The 26,572-nt window shown below is 40.0% G+C and overlaps 1 protein-coding gene across 3 annotated transcripts in view; it reads left to right on the forward strand.

Annotated features, from left to right (window-relative positions):
• Positions 1-9,700: 9,700 nt before the first annotated feature.
• Positions 9,701-26,572, forward strand: part of march8 (membrane-associated ring finger (C3HC4) 8) — a 112,806-nt gene continuing 95,934 nt past the window's right edge. Inside the window, exon 1 of one of the 3 annotated variants that reach the window (XM_034681715.1) lies at positions 9,701-9,835. The gene's annotated coding sequence lies outside the window, so the exon portion shown is untranslated. Of the gene's footprint in view, positions 10,069-26,572 lie in introns of all 3 variants that reach the window. The other 2 variants (XM_034681717.1, XM_034681716.1) reach the window with 2 other exon arrangements.

Raw genomic sequence — 26,572 nt, forward strand, 5'->3', positions numbered from 1 at the left:
GCACATTGCATGTTTGACCTCCCCTGCTGCGCTCCTTTTAATAGTTCTCATATTTCTGTGAAGGAGATGTGAAACAGTTTCTGTTTGCTCTCACTGACTCATTCTTGTCACAGCGCCCTGTCTTTAGATCCTACTCAGACCCATGGCTAGTTCCTTAGCAACAAGATAATTTTTGATGTCTCACGTTAGACCCCCTCTGTCCTCATATGAGCCACCGTCAGGACAAATATAATTGAGGACATCTTGTTAAATCCTCCTTTATTAGTGCCTTGTTACCATCTCAGCAGAAACTTGTGATCTTCTTTCCAAGCTGCTGTTTGGTTCTCAGTAAGTTGTTCTATAAGTGCCAAAACAAGTTGATGCCCTTTAAATGAAAAATAAAGTATGGGGACAAGTGAGTGGGTAATAAGCTGTAGGAGTTTATTCTTTGTGTGTAAATACATAGTTAATGTTTTAATATTGCACACAAAAGAAGCTGTATCTTTAATAAGTTATCACATTTTTGTCTGTTTTTCACACAAACACAGACATTTAGATTTACAGCAGACACTTTCATCTCTGATGAGAGTGTAGACAAATAAGAAGAAGAAGAAGAAGAAGAAGAAGAAGAATTTTATTTGTAGAGCACCTTTCAAAACCAGGTTACAAAGTGCTTTGCATGGGCAGCAAAATAAAACAGGCAGATCATAAAAACACACAAGTCAAGATAAAGAAATAAAACATATCTTAAAAGACATAAAATTCCCCTAAAAGAACTCTAAAGGAATACAAGTATTTTAAAATATATTTCTTAAGACGGTTAAAATAGAATAAAGTCAAATGAAATTCAGATTCAGATGGATTGATCCCACTGGGTCTTGTGCCACATCTGGTTCACATATTTAAATACAATGTTTGCAAATGAATTGTTTGTCAAGGAGATCACTTCAGTATGTAGCTTGTTAAGCCTTTGGAGTTAATGCTGCAATCATAGACTATCAAATGATATAAAATAAATAAATAATATATAATATCCTACATATAGTCTACGGTTGCAATCAGTAAATGCAGGATCAGTTTGTGCAATCAAAGCATAAGTATGATTTCTTTCTTTGCAGGTGAGTCACTGAGCAGACAGCTTTCAGAGGGAGAGGTGGGGGCTCTGCCTGTTATTCACTTTTCTCCCACATTTTTTTTTTTTTTTTTTGTTTTGTTTCCATCAGACAAACCCTGACCCGAGTCACATCGAGGTGTTTGCATCCTCACTTCCCTCCTTTATGTTGTCTGGTTTCCAGATAGTTGAGCTTTGCAGTATATACTGCTGAAAAGTGCTTAATGTGTCTTGACAGGCAAATGCACCGTGACATGTGAAGATGATCTTTTCTTCATAAGGAGAGAGTTCAAAAGCATCTCAAGATCAATTTGATAGAAATACATCATGCTGCTTTCATATCACAGCTTTTAGAGCAGCAGTGAGAAAGACTGTTTTATCATATTTGTCATTTTCTGTCAGGGGTAGAATTTGTCATATGTCCTTCAGAGAGTGGTACACAATACCTGAAAAGTGTAGTGTATAGTTGGCCGCTTGCATTAGCATACTGTTGTCTTCAGCTCAGTTTGTCCACTCCCTAATTTATTATCAACTTCCTGCAGAACGGGCAGATCCTGTTTATATTACCAGGGAGGCCCAACTGTAGCGTTGACTCATATCAGGATGGCTGTGTGAGCACATTCATGATTGAACAACTTTTATTTAACCTTTCTATCTCTACTTAGTATATCTTTATTTCCTCAAACATCAGTTCACAATACAAATGTTATATTCCTGTTTGTTTGTTTTTTACTTTAAAATGTAAAACAACAGAGTGCCCTCTTTTAAATCCTCCTGGCATAATTCTTCATGGACTCAGAAAGAAGGCATATGTCCAAAGTGACAACATAAAGTACAGACATAAGGAAATGTAAAACTCTTGCAACATGGTCAAATTCATTGACTTGAAGATAAGTTCTGCCTTACCTTGTTTTAAGGTTTTGGGGGGGGCAATCAGATTCAAAGCCTCTTGGCTGCCTCTCTCTGGACCCACCCCTGCTGCAAAAATATTGACATCAGCAGTTACTTAAAAAAAAAAAAAAAAAAGGTAAACTCAATGAGCTTTTCAAAAAGACCCGACATCACTTAAAAGAAAACTTCCTGCTAGTATGAGAACATGATTGTGAATGTGTTAGCACGCTGATGTTAGCATTTAGTATACATAGTATCTGTGACGTCACTCATCTGTTTCTGAAGAGCTGTTTTGAGGCCAATCGGCGGCGGCAGCCATATTGCTGCTGTCGAGCGATTGTGATGTAAAGAGGCGGGCTTTGAGCCTCCTAGCCAACAGCTACAGTGTTCCTGCCTGTCAATCAAGTCAGCTGTGCCTCTCATTGGAAGACTCATAATCTAAATATCTTCGAAATTGCCGCGTTAGAAAAAATTCGGCCCCAGTACAGTGTGTGCCAATCGAGAAATGAGCTATCCAGACTACACTCGTCTTTTGTACCAGGCTGTAAACATGTTTATTTCTGCTGTAAAGATCGTCTTTTTTGAATTGGTGTGTATGTGGTTTCCGGTACTTCTGGAGCCAGCCTCAAGCAGATCCTTGATGAATTGCAGTTTTTAGCACTTCTGCATTGGACTCATATGTTTAGACTGGAGGTTGCTGCTTAGTTAAAGTGCAGCCTTGTACATTAGTGCAAGTATGGCTGTGAATTTCATATCTTCCGCCTCCAAGGTTATATTCACTTATTTATCCAATGCTCTGTACTAAATCTTTTGCACTTATGACTAATGGTAAATCATTTGAGGCGGACTAGATTAGATTAAATTATGTGTGAAGTCAAGATGGATATCTAAATCTTTTTCGTCAATTTTTCTTGCTGTGATTGATACCTAAACATCAGTATCTGTCCCAATAATAATAAAAAAGAAAAGCTAGTTTTGAAGACAATCTTAACGTCACATTAGAGTTTGTCCTTTCCTGGAAAACCTGCAAAAATGTTGATGCACTTAAGTCTGTATACTCATGTGTCCAATGAAATTCTTATTTGAGGTTTATTTGTGCCTTCTCTAGGACACTCTGGTCTTATAACTTGTTTATGTGCATATGTTTTCACATTCATATACAGTGGGGCAAAAAAGTATTTAGTCAGCCACTGATTTTGCAAGTTCTCCCACTTAGAAAGATGAGAGAGGTCTGTAATTTTCATCAGAGGTACACTTCAACTATGAGAGACAAAATGAGGCAAAAAAATCCAGGAAATCACATTGTAGGATTTTTAAAGAATTTATTTGTAAATTGTGGTGGAAAATAAGTATTTCATCTGACCACATGATATTCTCCCAGTCCTCTTCTGGATCATCCATATGCTCTCTGGCAAACTTCAGACGGGCCTGGACATGTACTGGCTTAAGCAGGGGGACACGCCTGGCACTGCAGGATTTGAGTCCCTTTCGGCGTAGTGTGTTACTGATGGTAGCCTTTGTTACTTTGGTCCCAGCTCTCTGCAGGTCATTCATCAGGTCCCTCCGTGTAGTTCTGGGATTTTTGCTCACCATTCTCATGATCATTTTGACCCCACGGGATTAGATCTTGAGGGGGGTCCCAGATAGAGGGAGATTATCAATGGTCTTGTATGTCTTCCATTTTCTTACAATTGCTCCCACAGTTGATTTATGCACACCAACCTGCTTGCCTATTGTAGATTCACTCTTCCCAGCCTGGTGCAGGGCCACAATTTTCTTCCTGGTGTCCTTCGACAGCTCTTTGGTCTTGGCCATGGTTGAGTTTGGAGTCTGACTGTTTGAGGCTGTGGACAGGTGTCTTTTATACAGATAATGAGTTCAAACAAGGGCCATTAATACAGGTAACGAGTGACAGAAGAGCTTCTTAAAGAAGAAGTTACAGGTCTGTGAGAGCCAGAAATCTTGCTTGTTTGTGGGTGACCAAATACTTATTTTCCACCATAATTTACAAATAAATTCTTTAAAAATCCTACAATGCGATTTCCTGGATTTTTTTCTCATTTTGTCTCTCATAGTTGAAGTGTACCTCTGATGAAAATGACAGACCTCTTATCTTTCTAAGTGGGAGAACTTGCAAAATCAGTGGCTGACTAAATACTTTTTTGCCCCACTGTATATACACTGAATGACACAGCACTTAGTTGTTTTATGGGAGCTATAATTAGAGGGAAACAGAAACAGACCACAATGCATGGTTCCTGATAATGGTCTTCGAATAACTGTGTTTCTGGATTTTGTATTTGAGATAATCTTTGTTTGTTTATTTCATGCCTTTATGGAGAGCACAGTTTAGTGGAGAGAGCGAGGAACAGGGAGGAGAGAACAGGGAATGACATGCAGCAAAGGGCTGAGGTTAGGAGTCCAGGGCTGAGCCCAGGGCTGCTTCAGGGGCTGTAGCCTCTGCACATGGGGCGTAAGATTTAACCGCTGAGCTGAACCGGCACCCCCTGGCCCATTATTGTTGACCAGGGGTCCAAATGAAAGACTGAGCAGGGTGTATTTTTCTGGCCTTTGGCCCTAACTCAGCTGGACCACCCATGTAAACACATCCTGGTCCAGGACTGGGACTCACTGTGAAAAAACTTTCAGTGGCCCTTGGGGATTTTGAGTAGTGATGTCTCTCATGATCTTGTCTTGGCCTGAGAGACTTCATATTTTTTACAAACTGTGTTACAAAACAGGGCGTGGAGTTGGAAAGACATGGGTGTTTACAAGTCTTGTAGGGGGAATTAAGTGTCCAGGTTATTTAGAGCTCGACCCACTTGAGTCTCTAAAAGTCAGAAAAGCATCAACTTTGACCATTCTCTCAAAAATGTGTCTTGTGAGTCACTCAGCTTTATGTAAGTGCAAGACTTACTTTCTCTCCTCTCTTAAAAGTGGGTTGTTTTTATTCTTATAACACAGTGTGCTTTTTTCTGAGTATCTATTGGTTTTCTACAGCCATTTCTTCAGTGGAACACTCTGCTACTGTCTCAGTGCAGTGTGTTACACAAACAGAACTAACCAAATGCCTATTTTTTGTTTCAGGATTGTTCTGCTTGCCTCTTGCATTCCTGCCAACTGCTGCGAGTCTATATTTTGCACGGACCCAAAAACAATTCTTTTTCTCACTTTTTTCTTAACTTTCTCTTTTAGAGGAAGAAATTTAGCTCACACGGGTGGCAGTGGTGTTCAAATGTAAATGACCTGGAGAGGATTTTTCAAAGCATTGCAGGTTACTGATTGCTCGTTAAATAGTAGGTCAGTAGGGATCGTTGAGATGTGCTGCCAACCTGGAAATTTTACAGTTGCTCTTTGGTTTAGCTGCTAGAAACCATAAGAGCTGCATTGAATTGAATTATACCCAATAACCAGACTATGATTTGTTGTGCCTTACTCAACATCTGCCATCGTTTTTAACCTCCTGACTTTTTCATGAGCAACTCTGATGTTTTCTTCAACTGCTTAATAAGGAACAATGAAAAACAGCGACCACAAATTGGAACCGACCAGAGGAATGTGACAAACAGAAATAGAAATTAGAAAGATATTTGCTGATTTTGCTGTAACTGAATATGTTTCCCAGACTCATAATCAGAAAAGCTGTATTGATCCAACAGGGGAAGTACAGCATTACATTTGTTCACCGCAAGGAGTGGAGAGCAGAACAACGATGAGTAATTAAAGTAAAAACATGAAGTAGTTAAGTCCTAACTGAGCTAAAGCAGAAATAAAAGTAGTCATAAAATAAAGTAAGCACAGAATAAGTATGACATCTTGAATAATTTACCACTTATTGCACCCATATTAAAAAATGCACAAGTTATCTTGTGGTAACTGTGTGGCAATAGGTCATTTTTTCCACAACTAAAATACAGGTAGCAGAAAAGATAAAAGTACACTTAAAAGAGTAGGATTAGTTATTATTAGTCTCTTTTCATCAACGCTATACTATCAATGTGTCTTTCTTAAAGCTACTGTGAGGAGTTTTTAGCTGGTTATGGAACAAACTGCCTCTATATAATCTACAATAGCGACGCAAAAGAGGCCATCATCTTGAAGTGTAATTATTTCTATATAGTTATTTGTAATGTCAGTAAACAGTGCCACAGGGTAGGTGTCAAATTAAGCTGTAAGCAGCACTCTTTCAAAACAGCCTTATTTTATTAAATTTTCCATGGCAAAGATTCACAGTGAGTGCTGACGTACGGCAGGATAAGATGATGATGAAGACAGAACAAAATCAGCTAAGAAATAAAAAGTACCACTTTGTCCGAAGGGGGCGCCAAAATCAACACATGTTTGTTTATTTATTTGCACAATTAAAAGAAAATACATACAAAATTATAGCAAAGATAAATAATATAATGTGCAGGAAGAGGCAGAAAACTCAGAGAGCTTATTTGAAGCCTCCACCCAAAGTGTTCTAATATCAAAAATGAATTAAAAAATACTAAATTGACACACATAAAGAAAATAGTTGATACTACAAATAAAATAACATAAGAATATACAAAATTAACAATTAATATAAATACAGTTATTACATCAACAGAATTCAAAAGTACAAAATATTAATATGATGTGTATGGACACCTACTCTATGAGAATGTGGTTGAGAATGAGTATAATTAAGTAACAGAAGTTCAAAGTTTTTTCAAGAATCCTTTATAACATTTTAAAGACAAATAGTTTTTTGCTACACTGGAATAAATATGCCAGCCCCTGAAACGTATTGAGAATTGACTTCTACAAACCCTATAGGAGCTTTAAATAAAATAAAATCAAACCTTAAATAGCAGTCTGATGTTTTGAATCTTGGCATGTTGAGTGTCATTAGTGTTATTTACTCTGCTGAGTCATGTTTTCACAGGCCTACAGGGATCATTCGGTGAGACAATAAAAGCACTATACCAGTCTGGCAGGTTCATGTTCCAGATTTAAAGAACAAAGGACATACACCATGAAAAAAATCTCTTACCTCTCACCCCCCGCCCCGCACTTCCATTTCTATCTGCTGACAGGAACACTGACCTCCAGGGACGAACACCTCTTATTTATGCCTGCCTGCTCCTTGTTTGCCGATCACCCAACACGCCTCTTTTACTCTCTGCATCTTTTTTTCTGCTTTCTCCGTCTTGTAAAACCCTCTCTTGCAACCCACATGGGCCTTCTCCATGTTAACTCCTGTTCTTATGCATCAGAATTCACCCAGTTTAAAACACACGCACACACACAAACACACACACACACACACACACACAGACACACACACACACACACAGACACACACACACACACACACACACACACACACACACACACACACACACACACACACACACACACACACACACACACACACACACTATTCAAATTTTAATATTTGTTGTTTTTAGGAGTGTTGAGTCCACCAGTCTAACTCTGTTTCATGCCTGTATGTTACTATCTCTGTGGCTACTTTTACAGTCTTGTAAAAACCCAATATTTGAGCTTCTAAAGTCGGTAAATGTGGTGAATAGTCTGATTTAGTATCAACAAAACAGCTTTGTTTCACTGTCCTCCCTTCATTTAACACACAAAAAAAGCTACATCTTAATCCCTCCACGCCACATCCCAAGACAGCCTGTATCTCTCTGCCGCAGAGACACATGCATGACAATTTGGCACACTCCCTTCTGAGGTGCCCACTTTGTCCAGACAGAGCACAGAGCCTCCGTTGTCCCACCCCAAGGACGGAGTGGCGGACTGTGAATCAGTAATAAGCCTAAACACAATGACAGGTTTCACAGAGATAGAGCCGAGGCTTTGAGTCAACAGAGGATACATTCCCTCCTTTAATAAGTGAGCCTCTCCCAACATACTGCACTGTGCGTTATGGTGTGGAGTTACAGTACATTATGTGATTCACTCTTGTCAAGAGAGTCAGTACACTGCAGGCTTTCATAATCGTGAATAAAGACGGATGAAACAGAATATTTCCATACAGTTCAACACACTGAAGCTGTGTTCCCCAAGTTGTTTTCTGTTGGCTACTAGCAAGAAGTGTCATTTTCATAAAATCTGATGATATTTAAGGATATTTTATCATTTTAAAATGAAAATTATGAATATCAGTTAACTGTCTTCATAAGTATGATGCACTGTTCACTCTTATGGAAGAGAAAACAAAGTAAAGATTCCACTTTTATGTGTTTAGAGTAAAGATACAACTACAGTTAGCTGCCATGTTAGCCTAACTTAACATGACATTAGGGAAACAAGCCAAGTTCAGTCTAAAAATAAACCTACTGACACAAATTAAAACTCATTAGATCCTTCAGGGTTTTGTGTAGGCCTACTGTTTCTTGACCGCCGCACAAAGCTGACATTTGCTGGGGCTAAAGAGGCGGGCTTTGAGCTTCCTAGCCAACAACTACAGTGTTCCCGCCTGTCAATCAAGCCTGCTGTGCCTCTCATTGGAAGACTTGTAATTCTCAATAACTTCAAAATACCTGCATTAGAAAGAAATCCCCCCCCCCCTCACAATGTGTGCCGATCGAGAAATGAGCTATCCAGACTACACTCATCTTTTGTACCAGGCTGTAAACATATTTATTTCTGCTGTAAAGATCGGCTTTTTTGAATTGGTGTGTAAGTGGTTACTGGTACTTCCAGAGCCAGCCTCAAGCGGATCCTTGATGAACTGCAGTTTTTAGCACTTCCACATTGGACTCATATTTTTAGACCGGAGGTTGCCGCTTGGTTTGAAGTCATTAAGCTATGCTAATTTGCCAGTGACTGCAACTTCATATTTAAGGGCATAGCTTCATAGATATTGTAGTAATTTTAGGCTTCTCTTTCAACAGAAAGTAGATAGGCCCACAGGTTATTTCCCAAATGTGAAATGTTTGCAGTATTTTTCTTCATTGTGTGAGAAGCTTTCTTTAAAAAAGTAAAACAAGCTGCTTGCCACACTAGTCTTGATTGATTTGGAGGTGTTTTTATGTCCATCTGATGAATACATAAACAGAATACAGAAAACATGAACGGACAAACACTGAGCGGACATCCGTGGATACATTTTATTTACTCTGTGTTTACCTGTAGCCTACTAATTCTCAATGTCTTGACTCTTGATAACAGCTTTGTTTCACTCTCTTCCCTCTCAAGATCTTGACTCAGGATGATAGAGCCAGTTTTTTGTGATTACAGGTCAATTTTCTGGCAATCAAAAAACTACAATTGGTTGGTCTCCATTATAGACCAGGCCAGGACATGCCATGCTCCAACTGCCCACACTAATGAGCAAAGTTAAGTCCATATCTATTTTTATTTTATGATTTTGCAACTCTTGGGGCGTGCGTTTTGATCACCTGGCATTAAATTGAAATCTGCAGAAAATTACTAATAATCTCTGGAAAGCAAAGTCAATTTAAAGAAGAATGTCCTCTTGGGGCTTCCATAACCAAATCAACCGGGCAGATAGCCTAATAAAGGACTTCTAAGATTAATAATTTTCTGTTGTTGGAAAAAAAAAAAAATTGTGAGGCTGTAAATATTCTCTTGTATCTGTCTTGAACATCTTCATCATAAGTTTCATTTTCCACCTCTGCTGTCAGAAGCATCTTCTCATCATCTCCTTCTTCATCAGCTCCACCATGCACAGCCCTCGGCGCGCCCGCGTGCGCCGCCTGTCCTTTAAATTCATTATTTCTCTTGAATTTTTTTCCACTCCATCTTAACGCGGAAGTCAGTGACGCACCAGTACACACAGCTGCTCAGCGGGGGGAGATGAAATAAACAAAACGTCGTCATTCGGTGCCAAACACAGCGGTGAGTGTCTTCTTTTCTGTGTTACTTGGGATATGGAGCAACGTTTTGATCCAATGCAGCTACGCGTCCGTCCACACTGAGACTCCTCTGTCTCTGCTGCGCCTCACGCTTTATACTGAAACAACCGGAGGCGGCTGTCGGTCGGTCGGACGGGCGTCTGGACTGTGCTGAGATGTGAATGTGTGGAAATTTGCTTATTTAATCTCGGAGCTGGTCGCCTGTTGTGGTTGAAGGTATGAATATTCAGTTTAATGTGAGAGTGTTGCTGGTGCGCTCTGCAGCAGAAATGACCAACGCGTTTGTGTCAGCTGAGATGTCTGTGCTGTTTTTAATGAATTTATTGTAAAGGGTTTGTCCATTCAGCATGTGGTTGTGGCTCACGGGGAGACGTAATGTTGAATGTGTCCGAGCAAGCCTTTGTTAGTTCTCCTGACGCTCAGTTGTAGAGTAAGATGGGTCAGCAGGTTTACTGAAAACATGATTTATTGGAATCCTGCGCGGTGATACACTGTGCCTGTATACAGTTTATCATCATGACTGCCTAGAATAAATTTCATTTGAATTAATACATTGGAAGACGCAGCGTGGTATATCATCTAGTCTGCCTCCTCTGCACACTGGATCAATATTGATATGCATTTTAACGCTCACATTTGCATGGTCGACTACTTGTGCGATCCCATCCGCTTCCCCCCTCTCTCTCTCAGATCTCTTGCTACTGTATTGTCATGTTTACTGTGGAGTCCAGGTCTGAGGCGCACTGTCCGGCCGGATGCTCCCTCATTATGAGCCATACTAAACCCAAGAGGAGAGCCTCACTGTAGCTGCCCTGTTCCCTCAAGCTACAGCAGCACAAGGAAACATGAAGCAGCCTTATACCATCATCTCTCACTAACACCATTATGATTAGACTGGACTGTGAATTCTGCTTTGCTGTCCAAAAAATATATATTTTTCACTCTGTTCTGCCCTCAGACACAATAATCAGTCAATAGTAAGAGTGACTCTCACATTTCACTGTTGTTTTCCCATTGGCTGCAGGATCAGCTTTCCTCAGTTTTGCTCTGCTCTGCTCTGCTCTGCTCTTGCTGTGTGCCATGAAACTCGATGTATAGTTCATGCATGTGCACTGCAGTTGCAGCTTAAGGCCTTTAACATCACTTCTCAGGGGATTTTTGCTACTGGCAAATAAAAGAGCTTCTGACAGAAGACTAAAATGCATTTATGAGGACTGATTTGAAAGGCAGTGTGCTCTCGTTCATGAAAATGTTTGAATTCAGTGTTGAGCTAAAGCACAGTCTTTGTTGGATCGGCTCAAAAATGAATCAAAGTGTATATTTACAAATGCTTTTTCATCTTTGATACTCATCTTTGGGGAGGGATAGCAAGTTACCCTAATAAAATGAACCCCATAGCTCTAACATCCAAGTTGAATCTGAGATCAGCGTGCCAGAGTCTTAGTGTTTTTTTCAGTGACACTGTTGTCTTGACACCTTCTGCCCAATCTGTTGCACCACTCTCCAGTCGATTTTTCAACCTCTCTTTAAGAAAATGAAAACCACTCCCGTGTATTCTTCATCTTGTGTGTTGCCTACTCTGCCTTCTTTCACCAAATGCACGCCTGCTTTGGTGTTTAAGTTTTTCAGTGGGAGAGCCCTCTTCACTCGTCTTCATTCCAAGGTAACAAGTCTTGGCGTCGTGTCAAAAACAGCTTCTTGTAATGCCTCCTCTGCTGTGATTCAGACTTCAGTGTGGTGTTCAGCTATTGTCAGGCAAAGAACCAGCTGTGTGTATGTGTGTGTGCGTGAGTGTGTGTTACATCACTGCAGCCTTTGGTTATGTCTTTGCCAGTGCATTTTGAAAAAGTGAGGTCTTGTTGCGATAAGAAGCTTCATTGTCCCGTTGGTATCTGTGGAGCGTGCGTGCATAAACTTGCAGATAACACAATGCTTTTTCTCTCTCTGTGTTGTGCTGCTGTGTAACTAATCCAGCCTCGTCACATGGGATTACCGCATATAGATTGGTTTCTTCTGCACACAAACACTGTTTAAGTTTCTGGAACAGTGGGGTGTTTGAACAATGGCGATGGACGGTGGCCTTTTTGTGTGGGAGCTCTAGTCTCAAATAAAAGAAAAATCTTGACTTTAGAATAAAGTAATTGGGGACACTTTTGATCTCTTCAAAGCAGGAAAAAAAAGAGCAGCAAAGAGCAGTCAGACTTTTATTCATGAGCTGCTTTCAGCCTGTCAAAGTTTCCTGTTGAGTGCACTGATATTTTATATTATTAGCTGAATTACAGCGCTGATATCAAATGTTCGGGGTTGGATCACAGCAGACTGTCACTCGCAGGAAACTGTATCAGGTGACTTTTACACTCGGCTGTCTTTTTATTCTCCTCTTCAAGGTGAGAAGAAAACAGCTGCTATATTCAGGTGTCTCTTCTTGAACAGCTTGAGAAAAGCATAGACTACACTTGCACAAACTTGCAGCTTTAAGTCCAGTTTTCTGACCCCATTAACCCTAGAACACTATTGCTAAAATTTGTAACACCATCACTAAGGCCGGGTGTTTTTTACCAGATATAATATACACAATTAAAAGTACTTGTCATCCAAATTTTCAAAATTTGACAATACATGACAAATTAGAGTAGTGTTCTTATATTTTAAACTTTAAACAATGTATCATTGGGTGAGCCTGTAAAAATGCTCCAAAATTACTGAAATTTGGAATTCAGGACCAAAAATTTCTAAAACAAGAAATGATGAAACTGGGTGTTCGGTCCACCCATTCCTGGGACATTTGAGACTTCCCTGGTGAAGGCACAGTCTCCTTGACACACAAACAGCTTCAGGACAGAGAAAAAAAAAAGGGTGAAAAGCACCCGAACACGTGCCTGTAGGAAAAAGCGGGTTTTGGAGAAGGGAAACACCCACGCCTTTAAAGATGTCAAAGACGGTGCTGAAGCTACCCAGGTACCAAGCAGCAACCTCCGGTCTAAAAATATGAGTACAATGTGGAAGTGCTAAAAACTGCAGTTCATCAAGGATCTGCTTGAGGCTGGCTCCAAAGTACCGGAAACCACATACACACCAATTCATAAAAGCTGATCTTTACAGCAGAAATAAACATGTTTACAGCCTGGTACAAAAGATGAGTGTAGTCTGGATAGCTCATTTCTTGATCGGCACACACTGTACAGGGGGTGAATTTTTTTCTAATGCGGCAATTTCAAAGATATTGAGATTACGAGTCTTCCAATGAGAGGCACAGCTGACTTGATTGACGGGCGGGAACACTGTAGCTGTTGGCTAGGAGGCTCTAAGCCCGCCTCTTTACATCACAATCGCTCAACAGCAGCAATATGGCTGCCGAAGATGATTGGCCTCAAAACAGCGCTTCAGAAACAAATTAGTGATGTCACGAATACTACGTCCATATTTTATACAGTCTATGCCAGGGACGCACGACACTTAGACAAATGAAAAAATGAAAATCATGTAAATGTGTTTGCTCGGGTGAAAATCCCCCTGGGATAGTGTTCTAGGAGGGGGGAAACCAAAGAACCCAATGATTCAGTCTTAGTATTGATTATTGAATCGAGTAATCTGATAATGAATCACGCACTAACTCAAAACATGCCATTGACAATATTAATTCAAGGCATATTTTCATCTTGTCTTTAAACAGAACAAGTGTTTATATAAGATGATGATGTTGTGCAGTCAGTGTGTTATTATAGTTTCATGCCTAGAGTTTGCACCACTGTTGAGTGGTATAAGAGGTAGTAAAGTAAAAGAGATGAGAGGAAGAGAAAAAGAAATGGTGTTCTTGATGACAGGTTTTAAGGTGAGTGACTGAAAATGTGAATAAAAGAAAAATCACTCTGACTTTGTACTATTAGGATGAATTCCACAGTTGATGTGTTAAAGAGAGATGTCTGACATGCCTTCTATTCAGATGCTCAGACATTAGCAATGTGCTCTCATTATAAGCTTTACAGGTTTTGCAGACAGCTCTTTCCTCTGGTGCATTGAGGGTGAAATGCTCCATTACCTTCATAGTGTCATGATGCAATGAGACTGTATAATACATGGATATAGTCTCAGTGACATCGAAATGAGCTATTCAGAGTATGGCTGTTTTTTGGTACCAGGCTGTAAACACGTCTAACTCTGCTGTAAAGATAGGGACGCTCATGTGCCTGTCAGTAGTGATTCCTTGTCTTTGGGACTTTGCTTGAAGTGTACACTGCAGTGTTTTGCACTTCTAACATTGGCTTCGTTTTCCTACATTGGAGGTTGCCACTTGGCCGCATTGGCTTCTCCAATTTTGCTGTGTCTTGTTTACCCGAGGCCACACAGACCGCTAGACCAAACACTTAACGTTTGTGGTGACAATTTCATATTGGCGATTCAACAGACACAAGATCTCACAGACACTTGCGTGAGCAAACGTGACTTCAGAAGATCAATTAATATAGAGGACGATCAGCGTCATTGGCTGGCTGTCCTGGTGTGTGTTCTGTTATGCAATGCAAAACAAAAATGAGGAAAAGAATATGAGTGAAAAACAAGCTGCTCTTCTTCTTTTTCAGTACTTTAGTTGTGTTTACCTTCGCCGCCATGTTTGAGATCTTTAAAAGTACACAATGACACTTCCAAGTCTTCTCTCTCATTGGTTATTGCATATATTTTGTCAAGCATTAAAATATCGACACGACACACTTGAAGATTATTTGGACAAATAATCACTTACGACAAACCTCAAATCAGGTCACGCCCCCCTGATCACAGAGGGTGGCAAATTCAGACCTAAATTGAGCCTGAAATCGTCTCGTGTGGGCAGCCTAAAGCTTCCCACTCACTGATCAAATCTTGGAAGAGATGGTAAGGATGCAACATGTCTCAACCCTTAGCAACTCAGCTCTTGAAAACAATGTTATGGTCACTCATAGCATGAATTCACCCACAACAATGAAAGCGACCATTTATTGACTATTAAATTCATTGCCAGCTAATTTATGTCATTAGTTATTGTTGACAGTGTTAGCCATCCATTGCACCCCTATCGTTTTCAGGTTAGAACCTTATTTAGTATATTCTCCCCAAACATGTCTTTTATCTCACAAGATAAAGTTAGCTCTTTTTTCATCTCTTCAATCATTTTTTACATCTAAATGCCAAACAGACAGACGGGCCGACGAACCAACACTGTTACACAGGATTGAACATAATTGATCAACTGACCCTTTCATGCAGTGTCCAACATCTAATAAACTGAAAGCAAGTGTGTGCAGTTCTGTACTGTTAAAGGGATTTGAACAATGCAACTTCCATTACAGATTGTGCAACCTGTTCAATATCTTGGGGATTTCAAGGTAAACTACTGTTAAAGTTTAGATATTCGTGACGTGTGTTTACTGATATACACAGCCACACAAAATATCACAATCCTGTGCTGCATTGACTTTTTCCCCCGCCCAGCACATCTTGTACTTAAGTCAGTCTGCTCCTCTCCTTCTGCCTTCCTCTCTCTGACCGTCTGACTGCGTGCCCCCTGACAAAGGAGGATTTTGCTGGTATCAACGAGCTTCCTGCCGTTATGAGAAATCTCATCTATTCCAGACACCAGAGCTGTCCGAGCTGTCGTCGGCTTCTGAAGTCGTCTGTCGTCCTGACAGGACCGACCGCGAGCAGAAATGAGAAAGTGAAGCCGTGATTATGATTCTGAACGGGAGGAAGAGGGGGACTGAGACTGTCAGTGCAGCAGCTTGAACTGTGAGCTCAGGAGCCTGCAGTCTTAATGGACCGAGCCATTGTGTGCTTTCAAATTAACTCATACAGTCTGTCCAGAGAGATACGTTCAGAGGGAAGTAATTTGAGGGTGGAAAGAATGCCATCAAGAGTATGTGAAGGCTGCGATAGTAGCTTCTTGACAATTAACTGCCACCATTGTTTGACACAATCGATTGTGATGGTGAAATGTACCTCCCACATATTTTACAAGATGGAGCAGAGGAACATTTTGACAGCCCCTATTGTGCCTTTTCCAAAGAGGTTTCAATCAAATCCAGTTGAAGCACTGCCAGGAGCATTTTGACTTTTAGAAGAGTTTTAGAGCATCAGGTTTGTCAGTCTGGAAGTATTCCACATTGGTTTTGGCTCTCGAGTTTGTTTGCAGCAGCTGAAGTTTGCTCTGTCAAACCACATTAAGTATAGGGACTATAGGATATAAATTGAAAATGAAACAATCCTTGTGGTATAGGATTTTTCATCCAAATAATTTAGTCTCATTGCTGATATTTACAATCAGACTTCAGCTTGTGATTATGTCCATTATTGATAAATCTGTCAGTTATTGTTTGGCCTGTTAAATGTCAGACAGAGAAGCCCATCACACTTTTCTTGATTCCAGAATAATCTCTTCAAAAATCTTGTCAAGTGTGATCAACAGTCCAGAGATATCAGATTTATTATCCACAGGCAAAAAACAACAACCAATCAATCCATCAATCTTTATTTGTACAGTGCCAAATCATAACAAATATTCACATCAAGACAGGATAAGATCCAGTACCATCTTACAGACAGGACTCAGTCTTATCTCATCTTAATCCTGCATGAGCAGAGCACTTTGCAGCATTTAGCAAGTTACAGTTGCAAGGTCAAACTTCCTTTAACAGGCAGAAACCTCCAACAGGACCAGACTCATGTTAGACACACATCTGCTGAGACCGTGTTGGGGTTCGAAAGAGGGATAGAGAGAGGGAGAGAGGGAGAGAGGGAGAGAGAGAGGGAGAGAGAGAGGGAGAGAGAGAGAGAGAGGGAGAGAGGGAGAGAGAGAGAGAGAGAGAGAGAGGGAGAGAGAGAGAGAGAGAGAGAGGGAGAGAGAGGGAGAGAGAGAGAGGGAGAGAGGGAGAGAGGGAGAGAGAGAGAGAGGGAGAGAGAGAGAGAGAGAGAGAGAGAGAGAGAGAGAGAGAGAGAGAGAGAGAGAGAGAGAGAGATGATATGTACCTGATCACTACAGAACAATGTTTGCTCACTGCTTTTGTATCATCTGGAACTCGTTTTTGAAGTACATGTTGTTCCACAGGTAATCAGATCGGTAGGCATCTGCACCATACTGGAAGTCCTGTACCGAAACAGTTAGGTGTGAATACATGTACTTTTACACACCTACAAATGATATATTGATTGAAAAGGGTTGCTTTCAGGGTTGCTCTGTAAAATAATCTCTAATTTTGAAATAAAATAGTTTAATCTAATCTTTTTTTTTTTTTGTTGTTGTTGTGAGATTATCAACAAGTAGCTCTCTGAGTCTCTCTCAAATACACACAAACTTCCCTTTTTGTTGTTTCCTGTAAATGACAGAGGATGTGATAAAGTTGTGAAATGCACCTTGCTTCATGACAGCATGTTTCTTTACTCCTGATATATTTCAGTATCTATATTTAATGTCAACCTGTTTCAAAATGGCCCCTGCAGATGCTGATCTGACTCACTCTGCCTCCTTACGTCAGCTGTTTACTGCTGTCTCCTCTCTGAGGTGTTTAATCTGTGAAATAATGTGGATTGAATTCTACACAAAGAGAGAAGAATCCGACCCAGACACAAAATATGACCCTTAGCTTCTTTGTACATGATTATGTTGGCTGTTTCCCTAGACTGAGGGCAAGTCATGATGAAGGTAGTTATTACCTCTCTTTATAGACTTGCAGCTTAGCAAGTTGTACTTTTTAATTGGACTTTGGATGAACTAATTAAAAGTATATTAAGAATATCACCACCATATGGCCGCTGCAATCAAATAACAGCTTTTTCAGTCCGGTGTAGACCCTCAGCAGCTGTCCTGTGCTGCTTCTGTCATGTGATCCTTGTCTATAATCACATGAATACGTCCCTTGTCTGTCTTGTTGTATCAGCATGGCTTGCCTGTAATGTAATATCATAAAGGTATCATATGGAGACGTTTCTCTTCACTACCCATGCACTAACTCAGTTCTGACCTGCTCTGCTGCTGTGTCTCAGGTCTTTGCCTGTGGGGAATAGAGTATCGATCCGGTCTAATGACTTCCTCCTTTGGATGATGTCACACACTCCTGTGAATCAAACCTTACAAGAGTCTTGCTAATGGCAGTAGTTGAAGACAGAAGTCATCAGACAAGATGACAGTGTTTATGTTGACATTTCTTGCAGATCCTAAGTAGCAGTCTCCACTTAAACTTGCTGTGTGTGCGGCATATGTGTGTTGCAGGGGTGCTGCAAAATCATAATGTACAGCATAAAGGGGGGGGCAGTCCTGGACAGCTGCTATACATCAGCCGAGCAGAAGTGCTGGCTCAGCTGAATGCACTGTGGGGTTGCACTGCAGCAGGTAGCAGGATATGGTTGATGATGTCATTAAGGCTGTCATGGTCTCTTCAAGTGTCTGTGCGCTCATAGCAACACATCTACAAGAGTGTACCGCAGTGCTGTGTGTAACTGCAGCCTGATATCATAAAGCCAACTGTATGCATCTTTGCAAAAACACTGCATTTATTACTTAGAGCTGAATCTATTCACAGCAGGATTTGTAAGGGTTTGGATTTCTATATTTCTGTATTTCTGCATTTCTATACATGTTGATGCTGAAGACAGTTATGTTATGTTATGTGACTGTATTTTAAAGAGGTGTTATTAGAGTGTTTTCATATTTTAAAGACAAATAATAAGTTAAAATGTTGGATGTCAATAGTAAATGTTGAAAAAGTTTCTAATTTTGAGGTAAACGTGTGTTGGAGTGACATCAGGATGAGCCTGCAGGCTGCTCTGAACCGCTTGTTCAAAAAATCACACGAGAATTCAGTGAGCTCAACATGAGATTTGATCAAATCGTGACATCACCAGTTGGTAAATCTCTTTTAAAAGGGCAAATTTGCTATTAAATAAAGAGAACCACAATTTTGTTGATTGGAAACAGAGAAGGAGGCTTCAAGAGTGCTGTGATTTGGGATGCTGGAGGAGCCTTAAAGAGACAGTTGCTCAAATTAAGCAGACAGGCTGTATTGAGACGTTTCAAACACAACAGGCTACACCAACTATTACAAAACTAAAGAGGGACAATATTAGTCTAAAAATGAGCATGATACCCCCTCTTTAAGTTTTGTCTGAAAATATTGCTTGGGATAACTGAGGCATGGGGTTAATATGTCACATAATCTCAAAACCGTCTGTCTGCACATGTTGTACAATATCAAATTTGAGTAAATTACTTTACAGAGCAACCCTTTTCAATCAATGTATCATTTGTAAGGGTGTAAAGGTACATGTATTTACACCTGACTGTTTTGGAACAGGACTTCCAGTATGGTGCAGATGCCTACCGATCTAAATACCTGCGGAACAAGTACTTCAAAAACAAGTTCCCACACGGGTTAGCAGATTTGTGTTAGGAGTTTGACCAGGACTTTTTCCTGCCAGCAGCTGCAACATCCAAAACGATCTGTTAATCTGATCTGAAAGAGGTAGGTCTACTGTTATCAGCAATCTTTTTTTAAAAGTCTAACAATAACAGTCTTTCTATCTAACTCATTGGCTAAAACCAGCTTCCTTAACATTCTGAATTAATTTGTCACGCAGACATGTCACCTACTTGATTCTGATTGGTCATTTCAAAACAAAGGTTCATAGCAACTGTCTGTTATTTCTTGATTTCTTGGTCTTGAAGTACGCCGCTGCTAGGGAAAGAGCTCTAATCACAGACTCTTGAGGACTTATTGTAATCGTATCAATGTGCAGAAAGAGTCTTGGTGGTTTGATGTCATTTTGTTGACAGTCCAAGAAAAAACAGAGAAAGCAGAGGTCAAAGACTGAAAAAAAAACTGTGGGCCACAACCGAGACATCTACAGAGTTGATGATGGTGCATGAGGTAAACACTGTATAGGGTACGATGGAGTTTAAGGACTTAAGTACCACAGATTATTCAATACCCCTTTTGTCATTTGTTACCTGTCCAAGTCTGATTTGTTGGACTGACTTTTAACTTGAAACAATCAACAGTATCGACAGAGGGGTCTTGAAGTGTGGAAATAAGCATGCAAACTGTCCTTAAGCTTTACATAGGCTCCTTGTGCTTTTTATGTCCAAGTCTTTCATCAGGTCTGTCAGCAGTCTCTCCAGGTGCAATGTGACCACAGTTTATTCCCATATCCTCACATTTATCCACACCACTTACATGGTAGGACATCAAACGATATTTGATGTTTCCTTTTTTTTTAAAGCTGTGTGACTGTAATAAATCAATCAAGAGAACTATGAAAAGATGGAGCCTTTTCATGATAGGAAAGATAATCCTTTATTAAAAAAAACACAGGTTCTTATCATGTAGAGTTTATAATCAACACCATGATGTTTAACCAGCCTTTTAAGAGTGAACTTCATTCAACATAGAGTTTACATCCAGCTCTTTAAAATGATGCACCATACTCCTGCGTTGTGCTCTTTTGCAGCATGTCATATTTAATTACACTTTGAAATACAGCCAGCCGTCCGTTTTCATTGCTTTCGTTGGAGTGGAAAAAACATACATCTTTTATGAAGGGTAATCCGTCATGATGAACATGCTTTGTAATCTTGTCAACAGTGTCAACCTTACTGACACAGAAGCTGATTTTCAGATGTGTGAATGAGTTCTTGTGCCGTCATGCGGTAAAAAGAGTCTGACAGATTCCATGCAAACATTAAATGTCTTTTTAGCGACCAGTGATAAAAACAATCATTCAAATATTATGAAGATGAACAGTAAAGATCAGACTTTGATTAGGTTAGTCAGTTATAATGATTAATGCAATTTATCATCCAACCGAAGCAGGTTTCTAGTTTGTGCAAGCCTCACAAACTAATGGCATTTAAAAAAACAAAAACTGTTATGAAAACCGCTTATGTGTGACCTCTCCTTTGAAAGCTTTTTATTTGTTTATTTGTAACTGTCGGTTTTGCTGTTGTTCAGTAGCAACTCATCCAGAGGCTTCTCAGAAAAGTTTCTATATTTGCTGCCTTGCTGAAGTGTTTTTTTTTTGGGATGGAAAAACTGGATAATTGGCCTGAGCAGAAGCAGCAGCTACTGTGGCTGCAGACAAAGAAAGGAGCAAACACGGCATAGTATTTTAAGCATTTGTCATGTGACTATGGGAAGTGCCATGCAACTTGTGGAACGTTTTGGGATTTTCTTTTGCAACATTGTCATTTCAACGTGTCAAGGGATAATGTATAATGAAAGGGTGGTTGTGCAAATTAGAATCCTGACAGGGTGAGCAAGAGCAGAAGGGTCTTGTCTCACTCTGAAGAGATTCTATTTGCACGACCATCCTTTCATTTATAAAGTATCCCATTTATTACCTGGCTAACAACTAAAGCTGTAAACAAGCTGACACAAAGTGCTGATTAAAAGATGATTTCATTGATTTGAAGATAATTTATACAGTCAAAAAAATGTATATTAATCAAACAGAACATTTCAATTAACAGTCAAGTTAAAGCATTAGCCTTCTTATTTGTCTAACTAACCTTTAATGGAGATGTTGGGCTTAATGCAACGTTAGACAAGGTGAATGAGATTTCTGCTGGAATCTTTGTCATAATTTCAGTCCTCATTCAGCTCTTCTACTTCTCAGAGCTTTGCAGTCGACACACCTTTAACCATAAATGAAGCAAAGTAGTGCAGTGATTGTCAGCTTAGATATGCTCTCCCCAGCTCTGCTGTCGTTGCCTGGCTTACAGGACAGGATCTTGCTCTACTTTTCCCTATCAGAGATGGTTGGGGCAGAGTACCTCCCCAGGCTGCTCTCACATCTGTGCCTGGTGACTCATTAGTTTCTGACTCTCAGGACCAGCCTGAGATGGAAATTATCTTTGCTACAATGCTCAGCTTGCTAACAGAAAATAAAATGTTTCCACAGTGTCAACAGGCAGAGGTGTAATGTGCTGGACTCCTTTTAGTCTAATTGATTTGGTATGTGGTAGATCAGGTTGTTACTGTTGTTGCTTTTGCTGTTGAGTATCACAAACCATTGTGGTGGTGTTTTAACCAAGCAGCAACCTCTGGTCTCAAACTATGAAGCCCATGCTGAAGTGTTATAAACTGCAATTCATCGAGAATCTTGAGGCTGGCTGCAGAAACACTGGAAACCACATAGACAGAAATTTAAAAAAGACATCTTTGCAGCATTAATAAACATGTTTACAACCTGGTTCAAAAAACGTTTTGGCTCTACGTAGCTCATCTCTCTATCAGCACACACTGTATGGGGGGTGATTTTTTTTTCTAACGCGACGGTTCAGAAGACATTAAGATTACGAGTTTTTGCCCAAATAAGGACATGACTGACTTGACTCTGGGATGGGAACACATAGCTGTTGGCTAGGAGGCTCAAACTCAGCCCCTTTACGTCACACTGCCTGGTTGAGTTCCGCATTTCCAACATGGTTGCCGCCGTCGATTTGCTTCAAAACAACTCTCAGGAACAGATAGGTGACGTCACGGATACTACGTCCCTATTCTATACAGTCTATGGTCTTAACCAATTAGAATCAAGTATTAAACATAGCTGCGTAATAATCATTTGTAATCCACTCTAGTGTTTGTAAACTGCAGAGACATAATCGGCCTCATTTGGTGTAGATTTCTGTAAACGGACAAATACATCCCAACAGCAGAAACGTCCCTCCTGTCATTTAGTGACAAATACATGGACTCAGTTTTGATTCCTTATGACTTTTCTCTCCTCAGCAGTTGTTTTAGACTATTGCTTGTGTTTGTGGAGGGGGTTTACTGTTTACACATTTAACTTAAATATATTCTTGATTTAAATCTTATTAAATAATAAACCCATGTCTAAGATTGTCCCCTGTAACAGCAGCCAAAATAATCCCAGCTCCAAATCTCTACTGTGCCTCCACTGTGGTCCTTTGATCATATAAATCCATCCTGAGCGTGCATGCGGCCGTTTATTAATCAGGTTTTGAATAATTAACTCATCTTGTTGTTGCTTAGACAAATTGGTTTTGTGGACATAATGCGATGTAGTAAGTTGGAATTAGTTTTTGAAGCAATAAATGAGTTTGTAAGACAGACATTAATATGATGTAATGAATTGAAGTTGCTTTGTTTGTGCAGCTGTTGAAACTCAGACAGCTGTGATAACACTGAAATGGTGAAGGTGAACAGCTGCAAAGTTGACTGAGTTGGATATTTCATGACAGACTTAATGTGTGCTTTCCAGGGAGGGATTAAGTTAGCAGTTGTGTCAGGTGTCGTATTATGAAGCTAACATGACAGTTTAAGGAGTTTAAAAAGAGAAATGTAGTGATTACAGTTGTGTAACTTCAAGTCTTTTCATCCTCCCTGCTTGAAGATGTTCTGAGCAAACACTTCACAGACAACATCGTATTTACATGAGTCAGTGAAGCTTGTGTAACTAGTGCATGTTGTAAGACGCAGCGTGGAGCTATACTGGTCTGATTAAACCCATCACAAAGAGATGAGGACGCAGGTTTGCTTTATCAAACCACCCTGACATCTTTAATCATAACACCAGATATAGATGCTGTGAGGAAAAGAGGAGGACAAGGGGCTTAATCATAGACCATTTATAGACTGTTCATCATGTGTGTCTATAAGCTCATGCCTCACATGTACTCATCTTAAGGGGTGGGTGAAGAAAAAAAAGCCTGTAGCATTACAAATGGATATCCTCCTAGTTACAGTCATCCTGCATGTCCTTCACAGACTACCACAAATGAATCAACACATTGGAAACACTAGGTGAGATAACCGGCCAAATTTCACTTGACAGAAATGACTTGACATTTTTTTTATTACAAACCCAATACCAAAAAAGATCTTGAGGCTCTTAGCTGGCACTCCAATAGAAAAACAGACATGACTCTGTAGTGGAAATCACTGCATGGGCTTAAAATCACCTCTAAAAACCATTGTCTGTCGCGCATCCACAAATGCAGCTTAAAATAAACTTAGGAAACATGAAAAGCCAGCCACTTCTCTGTGCCCGAGCCTGTTGAAGATGGACTGAGGCTGAGTGGGAAAATGTCTGCAGAAGCCTCATTGCAATGTTTACAGTATGTCAGCATACAAAGCAACAGAGACCACTCTACAGTGACAGGTTTTGAGTTTAAGTCAATGCTTTATTTACACAGATGGATGTGCAGACATCTTTGCTGTTCTCGTCTTAAGAAGGATTCTTCTTCTTCAGCTGTGGATGTTTTTATTTATTCTGTTGCTCTTCTGGGTTTCCACAGCTTGTGTGATTTAAATATCATCACACCATCCAATTCATGATAGTGAATTTCCTCAGATATTCCCTGCAGCTCACTCTGACTTCACCCTGAGTTTTAATCATGGTGGGGTCAGAAACATTACTGGGTAAAGTCGGGATACAAATTTAGTCTGTTTGCATTAAAACATGTAGCCCACCCTGAAAATGTTAAGAGTTTTGTGCGTGTCTTAATAGAACTTAAGTTATTTTTAGGGATGCACCGATCTGATCCTGGTATCGGATATCGGCTAGATTGGACTCAAAAAGCTAGATCGGATATCAGTGACAAAAGGCAGATATATAGTGCCGATCCATATGGCAGATCTATTCATCTCAGCTCTATGTTTTTCTGTGTTTACAACAGCCATGTGCATCTCCTACGTCATCAGCGCCGGCCGGTCTGTGCGTTTTTGCCCGTTGGAGCAAGATGGAGGATAACTACAGAGGCTCTGCAGTTTAGGTGCATGCCTCTTTTGCTAACAACTCCGCCATAAACTTGCAAAATGTGCAGCAATAATGTTTCGACAGATGGCAGTCATGTTGAAAAATATAATGGGAGCCCAAAGGAAGAAGTTTACGTCAGCTGTAGCCTACTGCAAAGAAGCAAGAAACCTTCAATGTGTGAAAAAATTGACAGGCTATTGGATTTAATTCTTCTGGATCCTTGAAATTAAGGGATTCCAGCCTCTGGTTTAGCACTTGGAACCCAGGTACAGTTCACCATCAAGTCAGAAAAGCCTGAAGTTGCCAAAACATGATTCTATCTTCACATTAAGGAATAGAGATTGTTAAATCAATACCAGGATCGGATCGGCTAGTATCGGTATTGGCAGATACCAAAGCCCAGCTATCGATATCGGTATCGGAACCTAAAAAGTAGGATCGGTGCATCCCTAGTTATTTCCATCAGCATTTAATCTCCTGTTGTGCTAATTTATTAACCAACCAGTTTCTTTTTCCTGAAATAACAACAAACTGATCTTATTTTGGTTTTAGACATCATGAGACAACTCCAAGGCACTCTCTTTCTCAGCTATCACAATGTCTGCTTTGTATTCTTAATAAACAAACTCTGAAATGCTTTAACACTGAGCCTTTTATAAAGTGGTCAAACAGATGTCATAGAACAACAGGCCCATTTATGGTGGTTTTCCAACCACAGAGATTTTCCTCTTGGACATTGCTGTTGTGTCTAAAGGTTGTTAGTGTTTTACTGGCTTTAAAATATGGAGCAGTTGATTGGCTTGTGCCTTTGCTTATAGAATATTTAAATGAGGTGTTTTCCAAACAGATCCAGCTCATCATAAAGGATGCATTTTATACCACGCTGGTATTTTTCACGCCTTGAAATCAACAACATAAGTCCTGCCGTGTCAAACTTCACCTGCTGTTGCATCTTCCAGCTTTGGCAGTGCCTCATTAAAACTAACAGCGGGCGTCCAGACAACTTTTCCCAACATCCTCATCAATACTCTCCAACTTTACTTGAGGATGTTTAAGCAAACAACTAACAGAAAATGTCCGGATCTTGGTGCTGCTGAAATTGTGTTTTAGAAATAAAAGCCAGTTTTCAAAATGCTATTTTATTTTGCTGCAGAATGATCTCATTAATTTTTGTGAGATTTTCTAACAAATGCAGCCAACGTTCATCAGCATCTAGTCTGCATCTGCTCACTCAGGCTATCCTCAACTTATTACGGGGTTCAGCTTCTGCTCAAATCCATAAACATAAATGTAAATATGTGCCTGGGTGTGTTTGTGTTCTCCAGTTACCAGGTTTCCAGACGTGCTTTCCGTTACTGTCACATGAATAACCTTCAGCTACTGGCTATTTGTGAGTTGATATGACTCTGATCTGGACATGTGCAGACTTATAATCAGACTCTTCTGATAAGGAGATCTGGCTGAGGGTTATATTCAAATTTATCTGCAAAAAAATAAAGTTTGGAGTCCTTGCCTTTGCTATGTTTCCTCCTCTTCCTCTTTTCTGTGACAGCTCTTGCAGACAGATTACAGAAGCTGCATACTCCCTGTGTGTGTGTGAGTGTGTGTGTGTTTTGTGGAGCTTGCCTTCAGTCTAAGTGACTGCCCTGTCTAAAAATTTCAGTTCCTGTCTCCACACTCTGTATTTTTGATGTGTTTGCACTTTCCTCTGCACATATTTTTTCATTCTGCTCTTCCAGGGAAATCAGTTCTCATAAATTAACTTTTTTTTCGTATCCTTCCATCACACAAGATGAATTGAACACCGACTTGTCAAAACTCTTATTAGGTTTTCTCAGAGTCAGCCATGCATGATATGAGTTATTTTTTACTCTTACTTACGGGTATTAAGATTTTTTTTTTGCCTTGTCATTGCAGCTCGTGAGGTTGTCAAGGAGGAAATAAATTCCCTCTGGGCAGACAAGGTTCAGTTTTCTCA

This window comes from Notolabrus celidotus, chromosome 4 (assembly GCF_009762535.1).
Source record: "Notolabrus celidotus isolate fNotCel1 chromosome 4, fNotCel1.pri, whole genome shotgun sequence".
In the NCBI taxonomy this organism is placed as follows: Eukaryota; Metazoa; Chordata; class Actinopteri; order Labriformes; family Labridae; genus Notolabrus; species Notolabrus celidotus.